The 19,495-nt window shown below is 32.9% G+C and overlaps 1 non-coding gene across 1 annotated transcript; it reads right to left on the reverse strand.

The window, feature by feature from the left end:
• Positions 1-18,523: 18,523 nt before the first annotated feature.
• TRNAF-GAA (transfer RNA phenylalanine (anticodon GAA)) lies at positions 18,524-18,596 on the reverse strand. Its single transcript has one exon. It is a non-coding gene; the product is annotated as a tRNA-Phe (tRNA).
• Positions 18,597-19,495: the final 899 nt, after the last annotated feature.

Here is a 19,495-nt window from a genome sequence, read left to right on the forward strand (position 1 = left end):
ACTAATTAATTCTCGGAAGAATAGAATACAAATTCAGCAAGAAAGAAAGGTCTGAGTACATTAATAGAACTTGATACGTACTTATTCATCCTTATAGCTTATAGTTAGATAAAGAGGAGGATTTGATGACTTTAAGATAAGTGCTGTGGGTGTGGGGTTAAAAATTCCATTATACTCACTTTTTTGTCTTTAAATTATGACTGATCTCATTGATTCAAAAAGTTTCGTTTTTCATTTTTTACCATTATATTTCTTATATTTTATAATTCTATTACTATTATGTACTTAGATTAATATTATTAGATCTAATTATATTACCAATAAAATAAATTTATTAATGAATAAAAATAACAAAAATGCATAATAATTCCAAGGAAAAAGTTCACTAACTTTATCTATACTTTAAGTAATATATAAATAAAAAAATTCAAAATAGCACCCCTAACTTTTAGGGTTTGAAAGATAAAAAAAGATCAAATTAATTATCCTTTTTATATACAGTACAAATTAAATCTGATTCTTTTTTGATTATTGAATTTCTTCTTTTCGATGTATTTTTAATTTATTCTTACTTGTTTTACTTTACTTTATTTTATGGGATTTATCTATGTGATATGCGCGGTACAAAGTTCATAGTACAGAACCCTTTTCATTCATTCTATTGTGTCTCCTTATCAAAAAACGAAGAGCATTTTAAATGGGGTTAGGAATAATATAAATCAACCCTTTTTAACTGATTCAGAATACGAATTAGAATCAAGTAACTCTGTTTTATAGGAACAGACCTTAAAGTAAAAGTATTCTTTGACTTGAAATATGAAGTTGTATCATCTAAGTGACATAAGTTTCTTATCGTTTAATGAGCATCTTGTATTTCATAGAAATTGGGAGTAATATAGTCCTTACGTAAAGGCCAACCTATCCAACTTTCAGGCATCAAAATACGTTTAAGGCGTGGATGATTATCATAAGAAATTCCTAACATATCATAGGATTCACGTTCTTGAAAATCTGCACTCCTCCAAACCCAGAATACAGATGGGACTATAGGATTTTCCTTGGGACAAAAAATTTTATACATACTTCCTCCCGTTGATCAACTCCATACTGTATTCTCGTAAGATGATATACACTAGCTAAAAATCCACCTGGTGCGACATCATAAGCACACTGAGAACGTAATTAATTGTAACCATACACATATAAAATGACAGCAATGGAATCCCAATCTTCGGGTTTTATTTGTAAAGTCTCTATTCCTTGATAATCAAAGCCCAAGGATCTATGAACAAGCTCATACTTGACTAGCCAAGCAGATAAATGACTCTGCATCTTCTTGATCTCTCCCACATTTGGATTTATAGAAGTCTTTCATATTGACAATGAAATTTATACAGATTGAAGCTTTTTATGATTCTCCTTAACAAAAATAACCTGCTCAATTGACTATTTTTTGTGAAGATATTGAACTTTTGGATCTAAATAATTCTTGAGAAGTTATTTCTGAAGTAGATGATGATTGATAAAGCAATTCTTGATTGTAATTTCCAGTATGAATACTGCGTTGAACATTAAATTTATGACTGGTAGTAAAACATCGATTTTCTTGTTGATAACCAATTCTATCTTCATAGATTTCTTGAGATATCTTCTTACGAAGTTTCGTTATTGCATCTATAACTGCCTCTGGTTTAGGCGGGCAACCCGGCAAATAGACATCAACTGGAATTAACTTATCGACTCCCCGAACGGTACTATAAGCATCGGTACTAAACATCCCTCCCGTAATAGTACAGGCCCCCATGGCAATGACATATTTAGGTTCAGGCATTTGTTCATATAATCTGACTAAAGAAGGAGCCATTTTCATTGTTACTGTGCCGGCTGTTAAAATTAGGTCCGCTTGCCTAGGACTTGATCTTGGTACTAATCCATAATGATCAAAGTCAAATCGCGAGCCTATTAATGCAGCAAATTCAATAAAACAGCAAATGCTTGCCTTTCTGCTATCTCTTTAATAGCAGGCTGGTTACACCTACAACCTAAATGGAAACCAAGTGTTTCGTGGTTCAAAAATGCCGAATCTCGTCTTAATCATCATTTGTCAGGACTTTTCGGAGTATGTTCCTTGGCTTGGGAGGACATTTAGTTCATGTAGCAATTCCTGCATCGAGGGGGCAATATGTCAGATGGAATAATTTCTTAGATGTATTACCATATCCGCAAGGGTTGGGCCCACTTTTTACAGGTCAATGGAATCTTTATGCCCAAAACCCGGATTCTAGTAGTCATTTATTTGGTATCTCCGAAGGAGCGGGAACGGCTATTTTAACTCTTCTTGGTGGATTCCATCCACAAACCAAAAGTTTATGGCTAACTGATATGGCTCATCATCATTTAGCTATTGCATTTATTTTTCTGATTGCTGGGCATATGTATAGAACTAACTTTGGGATTGGGCATAGTATAAAAGATCTTTTAGAAGCGCATAACCCACCGGGGGGTCGATTAGGACGTGGTCATAAAGGTCTTTATGACACAATCAATAATTCCCTTCATTTTCAATTAGGTCTTGCTCTAGCTTCTTTAGGTGTTATTACTTCTTTAGTAGCTCAACACATGTACGCCTTACCTGCTTATGCATTTACAGCCCAAGACTTTACTACTCAAGCTGCGTTATATACTCATCACCAATACATCGCAGGGCTCATCATGACAGGAGCATTTACTCATGGAGCTATATTCTTCATTAGAGATTATAATCCGGAACAGAATGAAGATAATGTATTGGCAAGAATGTTAGCCCATAAAGAAGCGATCATATCTCATTTAAGTTGGGCCAGCTTGTTTTTAGGATTCCATACTTTAGGCCTTTATGTTCATAACGACGTGATGCTTGCCTTTGGTACTCCAGAGCCTATTTTGCTTATTACACCTGCGGATGTAGCATTATAGACAGTATTGTTACTCTTGCTGCCATCAGGATAAATCTGACCCCATCCCCTGTTTCCCCCTACGTATATAGGATATTTTAAGAAATAAGCGTCCTTATTAGTTGCGGGGTCTGGAGAAAGAATAGGGAAGACTATTTTCCTATTTTTCTGACCAGGCACTGGACCCACGACAATAATTTTTTTTTTGGTCGGATTATAACTCTGAAAAGAAATATTGCCGATTTTTTCTTTCAGCTCAGGAGAAATACGATCGGCAGGGGCTAATTCAAATCCCTCAGGTAAAATAAGAACAGCCCCCACATTCAAACCACCTTTTTTGCCATTAGCAAGAACTTGTTTCACTTGTGTATCATAAGGAATTCTAACTACTGCTTCAAATACATTATCAGGAAGCACAGATTGCGGAACCTCAATATCCACGGGTTTACTAGCTAAATGACAATTGGCACAAACAATTCGTCCCGTTGCTTCTCGTGGATTTTCAAAACCTTGCTGCACAAAAATGGGACATGCACTTGCAATAGATGTCTGAGTTATTACATATATCCCGATCGATACAGAAATAAATCGAGTCATCTGCTGCTTTACCCAAAAAAAAGTATTTCTATTTTGCATGGTTCAATTATTCTTATTGATCCCCAAATTTCTACAATAAATTAGGTAGGTAGCTAGTCTAGTTCCCTATCCACGAGTCTGTCGTTGTACTGGAATAGAAATACTTTAACTAAACAGGTAGAAGTATAAAGAAAGAGTGAGTCAAATTAAAATTTTGTTATGCACGAAGCAAGATTCAGAATGGATAAATATGAGGAGATCCAATAAATTCTTCAGTCTCATTCATTCATCGAATGATAAATAACTACCAGGGACGGAGGTACACGATTTAAATAATGGAAAATACAATATTTTACAATTGTATCTAGAATAACTGGAAAAGTGGAAACAAGACCGGATATAATTTGATCATTATGTGCCAATCCAAAATCGTTGTATACCAAACCAATCATTAATTCCCAACCATGTGGAGAATGGAATCCGATCCATAAATCCGTGACTAAAAGAATCGAAAAGGCTTTTATTGTGTCACTTAAGTTATATAAGAATTCCTGAATCCAAGAATTAAGAATGATAGTTTTTTATTACTCAGAATAAAATAACCACTTAGAATAGCGAAACAGATTATATTTGTCGAGAAATGCAAAATACTATTTAAATTATATTCATTATGCGTTTTGACCAATTGTACTGTTTCTTTGTGGATCCCTATACGAACCTTTTGTAAATTTATCTCGGGGTACTCCTTTATCATTTCATCCAACAGAAAAAGTTCTTCTAATTCTATGAATTTTTCTAGAATGTTCTTCTCTTGAATATCATTCAAGAAAGTTTCCGATTGCCTGTTATTTAACCAATCAGTAATCCAAGGTTCCAGACATTTAGTAAATGAGAGAGAGACCCAACAGGGTAAAAATACTATAGCTTCAATATATGGAAGGAAAATAAAAGCTTTATTTTTTTCACTTTGTTCGTTCTCATTTTTTTGAATTGTTACTAAACCTGCTTCATTTGTTGATTTCTCTTATATGATCTTTTCTTGAAGCATGAGTTATATAACAAGCAAGGTATGGAACCTATGGATCTATTTCCATTTTTTATATAGAGATAATTATTTAGTTCATTTCTTTAGTCTTTAGATCTAAGATAGAGAACTAGAAAAATAGGCTTTTGTTTCGTATAAAAAATAAGCGAATAAAGTTCTGCGCTATTTGAATTGAACAAGAAACAAATGTCTTGCATCCTTTTTTGTTCTCTTTTCAATTACTGCTCGAAACAAAACTCAAATAAAGACTAGTCTTTGTTTGAGTTTTATTTCAAGACAAAAAAACTCCATCTGTGGATCAACTCATTTTTTGAAAAAGTTATACACCGAGGAAAGAAGATATTTCAGATTTATGAAAAATAGTGATGATCAAATCGGAAACAGGTGGTAAAACTAAAGTAAAGATTAATTTTATGATGATCAGAGATCCAAGTATTTCTTTCGTCAAAACCAAGAAGATAAAAGATCAGTTGACAAAAAAAAAAAAATTGACTGAAATTTTCTTTTTATGTACTTAATCTATCAATTATAAAATGGCATATTTTGCTCAACTAAAAACAAAACATGAATTCTCTATTTAAAAATCTCCGGTTGGGGTATATGTGATCAATCTAGTCTTATTAGACTTGTTAATAGTCTGAAAAACTTGAGTTGAATTACATACACATAAAAAAGGGCAGACGAAAAAGGAATTCTTATTATATTTTAGTCGTTTTATTGCAAATGCGCCCCCTCCCTTTTTCTTTGAGTTTTTCTATAGGTCACCACATCAACCCAACAAATATATACAATATAACATGTTCTACTCGAACAAGCGTTGTGAAGATAAACTTGAGTTGTATTAAAAAAAGACGAAGAGTATTCCTGAATTCCTTCCCTTATACTTAGCTTAGAAAGTAGTCATTGCACCCCCATTTTAGTTCAAAAACCTTCAATTGGTAAGCGCAAGAAATAGGCTAATTCCGCAGCTTTTTGTTCAATTTCTCGTGGAGTTAAATTTTCATCAGTCCGAGTTAAGGGAATAGTTCCTTGGCCCCTGACTTCCATATAAAGCACACGTCGAGTATAAAGGCCTTCTTTAACCTCCAGTCTGATTGATTGAACATCACTCATAAGGAATCGAAGGAATATATGACGATTTTTTCCCAGAAATCCCCAACGAAAAATAGACACTATTCCTTCTTTTGTATCGAATCAATCATAACCACTACCTACATTCCAGAAAATAGTGGACCACAAATAGGAACTAATAAATAGACCCGCAATTCCATAGAAAGACATTACAATCCCTTGTGGAAAAAAAGAGATTTCCTGAGATGGAAATAAAGATATCAGATTCCTACCAAGATAACTAGAGGTTCCAACAACTAAGAATCCTAGTGAACCTAAAAAAAGGATACAGGCCCAGAAAAAATTACTTGTTTTTCGAGACCCTGTTATAAATTCTATCCATATATGGTCTGATCGCCAGTTCATACTATACTAGATCCAATTGCATTCGCTTGGAATTCGGAGAATAAACCAAATAAATTTGACTTTTATTTTCCTGCTCCCGAGGTAACTCTCATCAACTAGCACTTCATGTGAACCATTAAGAGTAATTGGTTAGATACATTGATTTTCCACTTTATATGAAACCAAAAATATCAGATGATGATTTTTTAACCAGCTAGACCTGCATATACATTCATTTATACGGATATAATGTATACACGTGGAAAAGGTTTTTTTATGAATTTGTCGTTACAAGCAATCCCATATCATATCGACATTCTACTCAAAAATAGATACTAAAAAAATGATTCAGTGTTGATTAAAATAACTTTGTGAGATTTGGTCCCATAGATGAGTTATACAATCTTATTTTTTTGAACATAAAGAAATAAAGAAGCCATTGCAAATGCCGGAAATACTAGGCCTACTAAAGGCACAAAAATAGAGGGTAAGTTGAAATCTGTCATAGAATGGGTGCCTCGATTTAATATTTTAACCTCTGATAAAGATATCTTATGATAAATATATATCTATTATAAGTAATATTTAGTAGTTAATAAATGGAAAGTAATATAAAAAGTCATATAAAGTAGTTAATAAATGCAACAAATGTAAAACTACGTTAAGTGGACCCTTTTTTTGACACGAATATGTATGATAATTCCATTTAATAAACTTATTCGTTTTTTTTTCTCATCTTCTTTCTAAAAGAAAACTAAAATACTACTAACTTTTTATAAGTTCGCGACTCTAACTAATTCCAGGGGGATTGATAGTCAAAAAAGTTTCGGACGTTAGAGAGGTTACATCAATTACTACCTACTTTTATATTTTATAAAATAGGTATATCATAGGTATATTTAATTTTTTTTATTTCATATTTATTTTCTTATATTATCTAGAAAATAAAAATAATTGTTATTTCATTATGATATTTAATTATTATTTAGTACTTTATAAATTCTATTCTATTTATAATTTTATATAAATTATGAAATTAAATCTATTTTTTTATAAATTATATATAATAAAATTTTGACATTCTATTTTTTTAGGCTATTGAAATTCAATTCTTATTTATAGTTTAAATTTATCTATATTTTATCTTTTATTTATATTAGTATAATTTATATTAATATCTAAAAATGTACAATATTTTTATATAATTTTCATTACTAGATATTTATTCATTTATATCTTAAATTTGGTTATATATTCACTTTTATTTTGATATATTACATTAACACTAGTACATTTAAATTAAATTTATATTTTTTTGACCTAAAAAAAAATCAAACAGATAAAATATAAATAAGATTAATCTAATTAGATTAAGTAAATAAAAAAAAATAACAAACAAAAAAAAAAGAATAACTAACAAAAAATTTAAGTCGAAGGAAAGAAACCGTGGAGCTGAAATAACTCAGCCAGAACACCCTTTAAAAGATTCCGTGGTACGATTAGATCAAATAATCCCTTCTGAAATAAATACTCAGCTGCTTGTGAACCGTCGGGTACTGTCTTAAGATATTTTAGCCATTTGCATCAAACTCAAACTTCCTTCTTGCATGCGTGCTCCGCCAGAAGCACATACAATAATAACAGGTAGAGACTTATTAGTCGCATATTCGATCAAACGGGTGATTTTCTCACCGACTACAGATCCCATACTACCTCCCATGAACTGAAAATCCATGACTCCAATAGCTATAGGAATACCGTTTAGTTGACCTATGCCTGTTTGAACAGCGTCAGTTAAACCTGTCTTTTTTTGATAAGAATCAATACGATCTCTATACGGTTCTTCCTATGAATGAAATTCAATGGGGTCTGTTGAGACCATATTCTCATCCATAGGATCCCAGGTGCCCATATCAATCAAAAGTTCGATTCTCTCTGAACTACTCACTTTCAAATGATATCCACAGTGTTCACAAATATTCAGTCTTGACCTAAGAAATATAATTTAATCCATAACAATTTTCGCACTGAACACATAAATGTCGGTATTTTTTATTTATATCTAAATCATTAGATCTTCCTCTTATATTAAAATCACTGGAATTAATACTAGTTCTGATAGTAGAATTACTACTTTCACTAACACTTATACTTTCATTAGAAATAAAATTATAAACATAATTATCACTGTAGTTATGGGTCTCGCCTGAAATGTAACTCTCAATACTGATTTCATAACGCAGATAACTATCAATGCAACTATTTATATGATTATTCCAACTAGATTGAGTATCATACATGTAACGATAAGACTATCGACTAGTATTTTTAGATCCACTATTCATATAACTCAAATTCGGGGAACTAGAAAAAGAACGTTCTAGTTCAGTGATAAAAGTACTCTCATTGTCAATCTCAAAAATCTGATTTTCAATATCAAAATATATAGAAAAACTGTCCCCGTTACTATCCCTAACTAAAAAAGTGTCGTCAGAAATGAAACTCCAAATGTCTATGATATCCAAAAACTGGTCAACATTACTGAAATTACAACTCCCACTCTCATTCCAACTGAAAACGTTCTTATCCATAGTACTTTAAACCGGGTCTTCACTTGCATTGGTATATCTAATAGGACCAAGACTATCCATCGATCTACTTAACCTAAACTTGTTTCTAATTTATCAGTAGAGAAGAGAAGATCGAGTTGAACCAAGGGTTTTCCATATAGTATTACCACCGCTTATTTAAAAATCTAATAGATGAATAGTCATTCGATAAACAATTTTTTGTTGGAGTTAGAATTAATAGAGATTCAGCTCTTTTGTTTGGATCGCTACGTTAAGTAATAGGAATAAGTTAAGTATTTATTTAATATAAAGAACTAATAAGAGTGTTCTGGAATATGGGGTCTAATATCAATCTAGATTATGATTTATCATATTTAGGTTTAGGATTTAAATCATCGAATCTTTTGCTCAATTATAATACAAAAGAAGGATTTATTCTCATATTGTGTACAAATTATCATCTTATTCAAAGTATAAATTCTTGTCTACGCGACACGGAACGAAAAATACAATATACAGGATCAGTGGAAGGCACATTTCCCTAGCTTGAGCTATGGTCTGCAACTCTGGTATGTTAACTAATCCACCAATCCCAAGGATCCATAGGATTTATTATGTATAGAACATAAGAAAAAAAGAAGTCTTTTTTTTAACCTTAACTTAGTCTTGGATTTATATCTTGGATATATTGATTCTAAGTAAGGTCCTTGTCCTTGTACATTCTGTATATATTGATACATAAAAGAAAAGATTTATGCAAAAAAGATATATGTAAATACAAAAGATCCTCATTTTTTTGGCCCAATCTTTTACTAATAAAGGATTGAGCCGAGTTTAATTGCAATTAGGAGAACAAACAGGAACTACTGAATTAGGTAAGCTTAGTTTTTATTTAACATCTAGCTTATCTACTGGTTCGAATTCAAATTTGATCGCTTTCCAAACTTCACAAGCAGCGGCTAATTCAGGACTCCATTTGCAAGCTTCACTGATAATTTCATTACCTTCACGAGCAAGGTCACGTCCCTCATTACGAGCTTGTACACAAGCTTCTAAAGCTACACAGTTAGCTACTGCACCTGGTGCATTACCCCAAGGGTGTCCTAAAGTTCCGCCACCAAACTGTAGTACGGAATCATCTCCAAAGATCTCGGTCAGTGCAGGCATATGCCAAACGTGAATACCACCTGAAGCTACAAGGATAACACCAGGCATAGATACCCAATCTTGAGTGAAGAAAATACCACGACTTCTGTCTTTTTCAATAAAATCATCACGTAATAAATCAACAAAACCTAAAGTCATCTCACGCTCACCTTCTAGCTTACCTACTACGGTACCAGAGTGAATATGGTCACCACCAGACATACGTAATGCTTTAGCTAGTACATGGAAATGCATACCATGGTTTTTCTGTCTATCAATAACCGCATGCATTGCACGGTGAATGTGAAGAAGTAGAGCATTGTCTCGGCAATAATGTGCCAAACTAGTATTTGCAGTGAATCCACCAGTTAAGTAGTCATGCATAACAATTGGGACACCAAATTCTCTAGCAAACACAGTTCTCTTGATCATTTCTTCACAAGTACCTGCGGTAGCATTTAGGTAATGCCCTTTATCTTCACCAGTTTCAGCTTGTGCTTTATAAATTGCTTCAGCACAGAATAAGAAACAGTCTCTCCAACGCATAAATGGTTGTGAGTTTACGTTTTCATCATCCTTGGTAAAATCAAGTCTACCACGTAGACATTCATAAACCGCTCTACCATAGTTTTTCGCAGATAATCCCAATTTTTGTTTGATGGTACATCCTAATAGAGGATGACCATACTTGTTCAATTTATCTCTTTCAACTTGGATCCCATGAGGTGGGCCTTGGAAAGTTTTGGAATAAGTAGGAGGAATTCTCAAATCTTCCAGACGTAGAGCTCGTAAAGCTTTAAACCCAAATACGTTACCTACAATGGAAGTAAACATGTTAGTAACAGAACCTTCTTCAAAAAGGTCTAATTGGTAAGCTACATAAGCTATATATTGATTTTCTTCTCCAGCAACAGGTTCGATATGGTAGCATCGTCCTTTGTAACGATCAAGACTGGTAAGACCATCAGTCCACACAGTTGTCCATGTACCAGTAGAAGATTCCGCAGCTACTGCCGCCCCTACTTCTTCAGGTGGAACTCCAGGTTGAGGAGTTACTCGGAATGCTGCCAAGATATCAGTATCTTTTGTCTCATACTCAGGAGTATAATAAGTCAATTTGTAATCTTTAACCCCAGCTTTGAATCCAGCACTTGCTTTAGTCTCTGTTTGTGGTGACATAAGTCCCTCCCTACAACTCATGAATTAAGAATTCTCACAACGACAAGGTCTACTCGACATGGATTGGGCGTGAATGAAACATTTGAAAAGAAAATCAATTCTTTTACAAATTTTTTTAATTCAATTATCAATTAATATTCTCAATTAATTAATAATACCATGTATTTGATTCGTCAAATACATCATTATTGTATACTCTTTGATATGTATGGCGCAACCCAACCTTTGATTTGCAAGTTTGTAGTTTATCGCTTTCTTGGTTTTATTTAAATGTCTTTCTTATCTAAATAGTTATCTAACTGTCTTATTTCAATATTAAATATTCTCTAAATACTCAAAAAAATCCCTCTTCACAGTGATATATCTTGTATATGTAAATCCTAGATGTAAAAATTAACCTAACTCATCCATCAAAAAGGTATAGTCTAACCCACAAATGGGCAAAAATCCTTCTGAAAAAATAAAAAAAAATGAACAATGAGATAGAAAAAATGAATAATAGATAGAGTTCAGGTTCGAATTACATAATTACATAAATCATAAAATAAGATATGATATGTATGGAATTATCTATAATGGTAGATAAAAGAAACACACTTGTTCATGCTTCTTAGTCATCTTCATCTACTTTAGTTGAAAAAAAAATTGTGGTTAAACTTGAAAATTCATTCATTGAATGAGTAAATGATTGAATTAGATTCAGTTGGATAGTACCAACTAAATAAAGTGCTAACTTTCATTTATTATTGAATTAACCGATCAACTTGCTATCGGACATTTTTTTATTCGGAAATATAATATTCCAAAAAATTTTGACATATTTTACTTTATCATCATTATGCAAATAAATCCTACTACTTCTGGGACTGCGGTTTCACAATTGGAAGAAAAAAACCTAGGGCGTATTGCTCAAATTATTGGCCCCGTATTGGATATCGTTTTTTCCTCGGGTAAAATGCCCAATATTTATAATGCCTTGGTAGTTCAAGGTCAAGATGCGGATGGTCAGGAAATTAAAGTTACTTGTGAGGTACAGCAATTATTAGGAAATAATCGAGTTCGAGCTGTAGCTATGAGTGCTACAGATGGTCTAACGAGAGGAATGGACGTGATTGATACGGGAGCTTCTCTAAGCGTTCCAGTCGGTGGAGCCACTCTGGGATGAATTTTCAATGTTCTTGGTGAGCCTGTTGATAATTTAGGTCCTGTAGATACTCGCACAACATCTCCTATTCATAGATCCGCACCCGCCTTTATCCAGTTAGATACGAAATTAGCAATCTTTGAAACTGGGATTAAAGTAGTGGATCTTTTAGCCCCTTATCGCCATGGAGGAAAAATTGGACTATTTGGGGGAGCTGGAGTGGGTAAAACAGTCCTGATTATGGAATTGATCAACAACATTGCTAAAGCTCATGGAGGTGTATCCGTATTTGGTGGAGTAGGCGAACGTACTCGTGAAGGAAATGACCTTTACATGGAAATGAAAGAATCCGGAGTCGTTAATGAAAAAAATATTGCAGAATCAAAAGTAGCTCTCGTCTATGGTCAGATGAATGAACCACCTGGAGCTCGTATGAGAGTTGGTTTGACCGCTCTAACTATGGTGGAATATTTCCGAGATGTTAATGAACAAGACGTACTGCTATTCATTGACAATATTTTTAGATTCGTCCAAGCAGGATCCGAAGTATCGGCTTTATTAGGTAGAATGCCGTCTGCGGTGGGTTATCAACCTACCCTTAGTACAGAAATGGGTTCTTTGCAAGAAAGAATTACGTCTACAAAGGAGGGATCTATAACTTCTATTCAAGCAGTTTATGTACCTGCAGACGATTTGACTGACCCTGCGCCTGCAATGACATTTGCGAATTTAGATGCGACTATAGTACTATCAAGAGGATTAGCTGCTAAAGGTATTTATCCAGCAGTGGATCCTTTAGATTCAACGTCAACCTTGCTACAACCTGTAATCGTTGGTGAGGAACATTATGAAACTGCGCAAAGAGTTAAGGAAACTTTACAACGTTAGAAAGAACTGCAGGACATTATCGCTATCCTTGGATTAGACAAATTATCCGAAGAGGATCGTTTAACTGTAGCACGAGCACGAAAAATTAAGTGTTTCTTATGACAACCCTTCTTTGTAGCGGAAGTATTTACTGGTTCTCCAAGGAAATATGTTGGCCTTGAAGAAACCATTAGGGGCTTTAAACTTATTCTCTCAGGCGAATTAGACAGTCTTCCTGAACAGACCTTTTATTTGGTGGGTAACATCAATGAAGCTACTGCGAAAGCTATAAACTTAGAAGTGGAGAGCAATTTGAAGAAATGACCTTAAATCTTAGTGTACTGACGCCTACTCGAATTGTTTGGGATTCAGAAGTTAAAGAAATCATCTTATCGACTAATAGTGGCCAAATTGGTATATTACCAAACCAAGCTCCTATTGCCACAGCGGTAGATATAGGTCTATTGAGAATACGCCTAACAGACCAATGGGTAACGGTGGCTTTGATGGGCGGATTTGCTAGAGTAGGTAATAATGAGATCACCATTCTAGGAAATGATGCAGAGATAAGTACTGATATTGATCCGCAAGAAGCTCAAGAAGCTCTTGAAAAAGAGGAAAAAAATTTGCGTAAAGCAGAAGGTAAAAGACAAGCAATTGAGGCTAATCTAGCTCTAAGATGAGCTAAGACACGAGTAGAGGCTATCAATGTTATTTCCGCTAGTTGATGCATCGGAACAATAAAAAGAAGTTCTTTATTAGACAAGACTGTCTATTTTGAGCCCAAAAATGGAAAACAATGAGATTAAGTCTAATCTAAGAAATACAACAAAAAAATGAAATGAGTATAAAAACTTATTAGATACCGGAATAACTGGTATCTAATAAGTTGTACCTACTATTGGATTTGAACCAATGACTCCCGCCGTATGAAAGCAATACTCTAACCACTGAGTTAAGTAGGTCTTTTATCACCACAAAGAAAAATTCAACTTATCACTTTTGGGATTATATATAGAATAGGATTTGTAAGCAATACCAATCCTTAAATTAATTAAAAAGCAATGGGCAAAGAATTATTATGGAGATCATCAAATACCCATCTTGACAAGAAATTATCTATATGTTAAGATGTTTATCACAAGGGCTATAGCTCATTTGGTAGAGCAACTCATTTACACGTGCGCCAATGTTTTTTCAAAGGAGTCAATCAAGTAATCAAATAATTGATCTTATTGATAAATTAATGTCTTACTCCATGGATTCAAGAGAACAAGAGAACAATAGCCTGACATAACAACTATTTGGTCAGTCCGATTCGAGTGTGAATTCTGATGCCAAATAAAGCCCATCATTGATTTGAGAATTGATAAGGTGAATACCCAGTCTATTCAATGTTAGGCATAACGAGTATAAGGGCCTTAAAAACCTCTTTTCGTCCTATGAACTTTAAGGTGTAAGAAGTCTCATATTTGACTCTTAGAGCGGAAATATAGAGACTCCATTAAACTTTCACTTAGTTGGATCTAGGCCATAACCATAAACAGACCTACGTCAAAGTAATCCTTCTTTGAAACACTTTGGTATTGCTCTTAGATCATGATTCGACTAATGATAATGAATCAGAGCAAGTGGAGCCATCTGATTATCTTCCTGTTTTTGTTGAAGAAAAAACATGGTGGACTAACTGATCCTTTTATCAGTTAATGAAAGAGCCCAATGCAATAAAAAAATGCATGTTGGGTCTTTGAAACAGTTCGAATCATTTTGATAATAAAAAGTTTGAGCTGTTTTACCGAGAAGGTCTACGGTTCAAGTCCGTATAGCCCTATACCTTATATTGAATATTTACATATTCTTTTTTCCTAATCTTATTACTACTAGTTTTTTACTAGTTAGTTGGTGAGTCCCTAGACCTAGAAGTATTACCTTCTCATAACATCGAGTCATATGTACAAGAAAATGCAAACCCAAATTTTATTTATTTGACTTCAATTGATACAATTAATAGTTCTATTTATTTTATAAAATCTCTGATCCGCTAAAAAATTCATTCTTTTTTTTGTTAATCGTCGAATGAAATGAGATAAAACCATTTTATATTATAATACCTTCATCAAAGAGTTTGGTTTGTGATAGTCTTTTTTTGACTTTGGTATGTATCCCTAATCCCTTTGTTTTTAAGTTAACTCAAAATCGTCACATGATCTCGGTTAAAAACGACAAACCTACTCAAACAAATCTAAGCCTCTTCGATTTCTATGAATTCAGTTGGTTTCGATATTTCATTTCTCAAATCTTTCGATTTTGCTAATATGTTATTATTTTCTATTACTATTAGAAAGTATCTTATGTCAAATTTCTGAGTCCACTTATTAGTCCACTCTACTAGACTTATATGGGTTTGCCTCAAAACAAACTTAATTTATTTATCTTGTAGTAAAAATTAAGATTCGCCTTACTAATATGAATAGGGGTTAATCTGACTAAGTGATATTCCTGTAAAAAAAAGAAGTCGGTTCATTACAAATGACCCTTTTTTTTACTTTAGTATTACTATTCAAAATATTTTTGCATTATAACTCTACAAAACACCTTTCTTTTTATTTTTTGTTATAAAGTCGGTAGGGACAGTCGAGATCCAACTAATGTTTTTTATATGGAAAAAAATTCTAGTTTGGTTCCTAGCCCTTAAAGAGATTTAATTCACAAAATTAAGAATTATCTCCATTTTACAAAAATTATCTCCATTTTACAGATAAGAATTCTAGTATTTTATAAAAGAATAGAAATTTAGGATAGGTCACAAAGAGATAATATAATTATTACATGTATTCCTTTTTGTATATAGTTGTATTGACTCAATAGCCACATTCTATACCTGACTTTTTTTATTCAAAAAAAGAATTAAATAGATTAGAAATTCCTCTTTTGTTAATGCCTATATGTTATATCACTAAGGCTAAGAATAATAGAATCCTTATTTGACTTAAGTTAAACTGTTCTGGACGAATTGACAATTAATTCTAATTCGAATCGACTAATTCAGTATATTCCACATTAATTAATAGGAGTGCATCTATGTTTCTGCTTTACGAATATGATATTTTCTGGGCATTTCTGATAATATCAAGTGTTATTCCTATCTTGGCATTTCTTGTTTCTGGAGTTTTAGCTCCCCTTAGTGAAGGACCGGAAAAGCTATCTAGTTATGAATCGGGTATAGAACCTATAGGGGATGCTTGGGTACAATTCCGAATTCGCTATTATATGTTTGCTTTATTTTTTGTTGTTTTTGATGTTGAAACCGTCTTTCTTTATCTGTGGGCAATGAGTTTTGATGTATTAGGTGTATCCGTATTTATAGAAGCTTTAATTTTTGTGCTTATCCTAATTGTTGGTTTAGTTTATGCATGGCGAAAAGGAGCATTGGAATGGTCTTAGCTCATGAATATTCAAATAATAAAAAAGAGTCTATTGAGACAGTTATGAATTTGATTGAGTTGCTGTCACTTGACCAAACAATACCCAATTCAGTTATTTCAACTACCTTGAATGATCTTTCAAATTGGTTAAGACTCTCGAGTTTATGGCCACATTTATATGGTACCAGTTGTTGTTTTATTGAATTTGCTGCATTAATAGGCTCGCGATTTGACATTGATCGTTATGGATTAGTACCAAGATCAAGTCCTAGGCAAGCGGACCTAATTTTAACAGCCGGCACAGTAACAATGAAAATGGCTCCTTCTTTAGTCAGATTATATGAACAAATGCCTGAACCTAAATATGTCATTGCCATGGGGGCCTGTACTATTACGGGAGGGATGTTTAGTACCGATGCTTATCGTACCGTTCGGGGAGTCGATAAGTTAATTCCAGTTGATGTCTATTTGCCGGGTTGCCCGCCTAAACCAGAGGCAGTTATAGATGCAATAACGAAAATTCGTAAGAAGATATCTCAAGAAATCTATGAAGATAGAATTGGTTATCAAAAAGAAAATCGATGTTTTACTACCAATCATAAATTTAATGTTCAACGCAGTATTCATACTGGAAATTACAATCAAGAATTGCTTTATCAATCATCATCTACTTCAGAAATAACTTCTCAAGAATTATTTAGATCCAAAAGTTCAATATCTTCACAAAAAATAGTCAATTGAGCAGGTTATTTTTGTTAAGGAGAATCATAAAAAGCTTCAATCTGTATAAATTTCATTGTCAATATGAAAGACTTCTATAAATCCAAATGTGGGAGAGATCAAGAAGATGCAGAGTCATTTATCTGCTTGGCTAGTCAAGTATGAGCTTGTTCATAGATCCTTGGGCTTTGATTATCAAGGAATAGAGACTTTACAAATAAAACCCGAAGATTGGGATTCCATTGCTGTCATTTTATATGTGTATGGTTACAATTAATTACGTTCTCAGTGTGCTTATGATGTCGCACCAGGTGGATTTTTAGCTAGTGTATATCATCTTACGAGAATACAGTATGGAGTTGATCAACGGGAGGAAGTATGTATAAAATTTTTTGTCCCAAGGGAAAATCCTATAGTCCCATCTGTATTCTGGGTTTGGAGGAGTGCAGATTTTCAAGAACGTGAATCCTATGATATGTTAGGAATTTCTTATGATAATCATCCACGCCTTAAACGTATTTTGATGCCTGAAAGTTGGATAGGTTGGCCTTTACGTAAGGACTATATTACTCCCAATTTCTATGAAATACAAGATGCTCATTAAACGATAAGAAACTTATGTCACTTAGATGATACAACTTCATATTTCAAGTCAAAGAATACTTTTACTTTAAGGTCTGTTCCCTATAAAACAGAGTTACTTGATTCTAATTCGTATTCTGAATCAGTTAAAAAGGGTTGATTTATATTATTCCTAACCCCATTTAAAATGCTCTTCGTTTTTTGATAAGGAGACACAATAGAATGAATGAAAAGGGTTCTGTACTATGAACTTTGTACCGCGCATATCACATAGATAAATCCCATAAAATAAAGTAAAGTAAAACAAGTAAGAATAAATTAAAAATACATCGAAAAAGAAGAAATTCAATAATCAAAAAAGAATCAGATTTAATTTGTACTGTATATAAAAAGGATAATTAATTTGATCTTTTTTTATCTTTCAACCCCTATAAGTTAGGGGTGCTATTTTGACTTTTTTTATTTATATATTACTTAAAGTATAGATAAAGTTAGTGAACTTTTTTCTTGGAATTATTATGCATTTTTGTTATTTTTATTCATTAATAAATTTATTTTATTGGTAATATAATTAGATCTAATAATATTAATCTAAGTACATAATAGTAATAGAATTATAAAATATAAGAAATATAATGGTAAAAAATGAAAAAAGAAACTTTTTGAATCAATGAGATCAGTCATAATTTAAAGACAAAAAAAGTGAGTATAATGGAATTTTTAACCCCACACCCACAGCACTTATCTTAAAGTCATCAAATCCTCCTCTTTATCTAACTATAAGCTATAAGGATGAATAAGTACATATCAAGTTCTATTAATGTACTCAGACCTTTCTTTCTTGCTGAATTTGTATTCTATTCTTCCGAGAATTAATTATTTGTCAGGAACCAGGTTTGAACTGGTGACACGAGGATTTTCAGTCCTCTGCTCTACCAACTGAGCTATCCCGACTATACTATTTGACATGGATCACCTTATCTTACTCCATCTAGTACTTCTGTTTGTGTTCATTAAAATAACAGGACAAAAAAAAATAATAGGCGTTTAAAACTTTTTTGACTTTTTTGGTCTTAACGTAAACAGGAATTTCAAGATTTATATTATAAGTGAAAGGATAACCTAACACTAGAAATTGTTACTAGTGAATAAGTCACTTCACTATTCTCGACTATTTGTCCATATATCTTCATTTGTACGTATACAAAAACCCTTGGTCTAAACATAAAGTGCTCGGATCTTTTAGTGAAGGAGTAGAGTAAATGTAAAATACAGTGAATTTTGAGTCACCGATGAAAAAGAGGAAAAAAACTTAGGAAGTCAAATCGTTTTTTTGGGGATAGAGGGACTTGAACCCTCACGATTTCTAAAGTCGACGGATTTTCCTCTTACTATAAATTTCATTGTTGTCAGTAGTGACATGTAGAATGGGACTCTCTCTTTATTCTCGTCCAATTTATTTTATTGTCAAAATAAGAATAAATCAGACTCTGGAGTGAATGATTTGATTACTGAATATTCCACAATTACTTTAAATTGGAATGAATTCAGAGTAACTTTTAAATCTGAAATTAGAAATTTTTTTATTTTAATTTATCTATTTATAGATATATTAAATATTTAAATTAATATTCTGGATTCGGGTCCTGATTAATCAGTTGAAATATCAGTATATATACGTGTGTGTTTGGTATAGAGGGCTAGCCTTTCTTAGATAGAAAGAACAATTCCAGATACCAACGTAATGCAATCAACTCCATTTGTTAGAACATCTTCCATTGAGTCTCTGCACCTATCCTTTTTCTCAAAACAAGGATTTGGCTCAGGATTGCCCATTTTTAATTCCAGGGTTT

Source organism: Wolffia australiana, chromosome 7 (genome assembly GCF_029677425.1).
Source record: "Wolffia australiana isolate 7733 chromosome 7, ASM2967742v1".
In the NCBI taxonomy this organism is placed as follows: Eukaryota; Viridiplantae; Streptophyta; class Magnoliopsida; order Alismatales; family Araceae; genus Wolffia; species Wolffia australiana.